Genomic DNA, 2,297 nt, shown 5'->3' with positions numbered 1-2,297 from the left:
CACTAGAGTACTGAAACTTTACAAAGATTTTTTGAAGTTCTTTTTTTTTAGAAGATCTTTTAGAAGTTCTGCAATTTATAAAGATTTTTCAGGTAGAAGAGCGCTGTTTTCGGCACAACATTGTGTGCGGTGTAGCGCATCAGACTAGAGCTAGGACGCGCTAGCTAGAAGGATAGTTAACTAATACTGACTAGGGAACCTCTTTTACTGTGTGTCCTTATTAATTGAGAGGCGTGTAGCCATCCATAAGTAATATCCATGATGTAGCAATAGCGCAAATGGAACGCGAGGAACGGAAAGGAAACGACGCAGACAAGCGTCGACTCGCAACGGTGGTTTTTCGCGCTATTCTTACTTCATGGACGTTATCCAACTTGCACAACTTTCAGCTTTGCGACAGTAATATCCGCACCACTTTTTTAGAATTTCGAAAGCGCAGTTGCCCTCTGCGCTGTGGCCGAACAAATTTACGCTACATCCGGCCAAGATACATTCGTGCGAAAAGCAACCCCCCCCCCCCCCCCCAGTACAAGTAGCTCTGTGAAATAGCCGAAATGTGGTGGGCCACGGCGCCGAGAGTAACTGCCTTCTCGAAATTTTAAAAACTGATGTGGATGTTACCTACGGTCACCTACACGCTTCTCAATAAAGGGATTAGCATTAATAGCTAAAAGCTTAACAGCCGATATTAGTTACCAAGCCTACTAGTTAGCGCGTCTCAGGTGTATTTTGATGCGCTAGACTGTTCGTAATACTATGCCGCAAAAAGTGTTCTTCTTTCTCAAAAAGCGTATTTTTAAAAGTTGCTTAAGTTCTTAGGAGAAACTCCCTTTATTATTGTCGTGTAAAGCTCCTTTATCCCATAACTTTCGCGTAATATTTATGCCGATCCACAGTACCGGCTCCCTGATTTTGACGCTCGGCTGCTGATCTCGCCCGCGGCAGAGGATTTCGATTGATCGAGGCACAACACAAAAACACCAGTGCATTGTACGATGTCACTTGTAAGTAACCGAAGGCGGTTTAAATTGAACCGGAGCTCTCCTTCGTAGCGACCATCGATCATAGCCGATCTGTCGTTTGGTGTCTTTGTAAACCACGCAATTCGCAATGTTTGCAGCCGCTTAGACCGCGGCATCTCAACGAAACAAAAAGAAATGAAGGACACAAGTTCCGCCTTAAGGCTATGATGTGATAGCGTAAGAAGTTTATTCCCATATATACATAAGGTCGATCCGTATTTTACATTCATAGATGCCTGGAAGTCCGCATACCCCTCTGAGGGCAGTGGTGCAGCGGTTAAGCGACGCGCCACTGGCCTGCGATGGCAGGCGCTCCCAGCAGTGGGAGGGCAGCTTACTCACTATCCGATGGGCAGGTTGTGATGACTCCGTGGAAGGTCACGTGACCTTGTGGCCCTCCTGCCTCCTAGGTTGCTCCCTGGGCGCCACCTGCCAGAGCCAGGCTCGTGACTTTTCCCTCACACGCCGGACACGCAGACGCCTGGCTTTCTGGGCAACGAGGCCTCAAAACTCTCGCGCTACAAGAAAAACTGCCTCACAGTGCACCAACGTAGCAGAGCACATACTGGCCTCTTTGCTTTTCGCCTCTACCTGAATGCGGTCGTCGCGCACGGATTTCTCTCAGACGTCCTTGCGATTAGAAGCCAAACACCACATCCATTAACACCATTAAAGTTTCAAGGGACAAAATAGAAGCGGACCAACGTCAGGAATATCCGCGACGCTACGCCATCTGCTGTAATGCCTCGCTGCTTCGTCAGACAGTGTTTCACCACTTCTTCGACGGCACGGGGGAGACAGGAACGGCCCCGCGAGTGGGCAAGCGGGGCTCGCAAGAACGCACCAGGAAACACACACAAAACATAAGCTCGACATCACAAACATCAGTCTCGTTCAGCCATCAGTTGTTATGTCTTGTTGCGATGCAGCACCAGTGTGCCCCTCCCTGCACATAGCATATTTCCGTGCAGTGCACGATGTCTGCCCAATAAGTCTTGTATAAAATTCGTTTTTAGGGCTCCGTTTCTAGGCGTTACACGTGCTTAAAGCGCGCAGAAGTGATGTCCACCTCCTGTCTTGGGCATTTTCTTGTTTCTCGGCTGAAATAAGATGCTGTGTATTGCGTGTACTTCGTGACTAGCCACACTGTGGTGACCGCATTAGAAAATACTTTACTGTTAAGCGACGACACACATGGGTAACCCACTGCGGTGGCTCAGTGGTTATGGTGCTCGAGGTGCGGGTTCGATACTAGCCATGACGGTGGCATTTCGA

This window comes from Amblyomma mixtum, chromosome 10, assembly GCF_055824585.1.
Source record: "Amblyomma mixtum isolate Tamu chromosome 10, ASM5582458v1, whole genome shotgun sequence".
Lineage (NCBI taxonomy): Eukaryota > Metazoa > Arthropoda > Arachnida > Ixodida > Ixodidae > Amblyomma > Amblyomma mixtum.
This window is presented reverse-complemented; position numbering follows the sequence as displayed.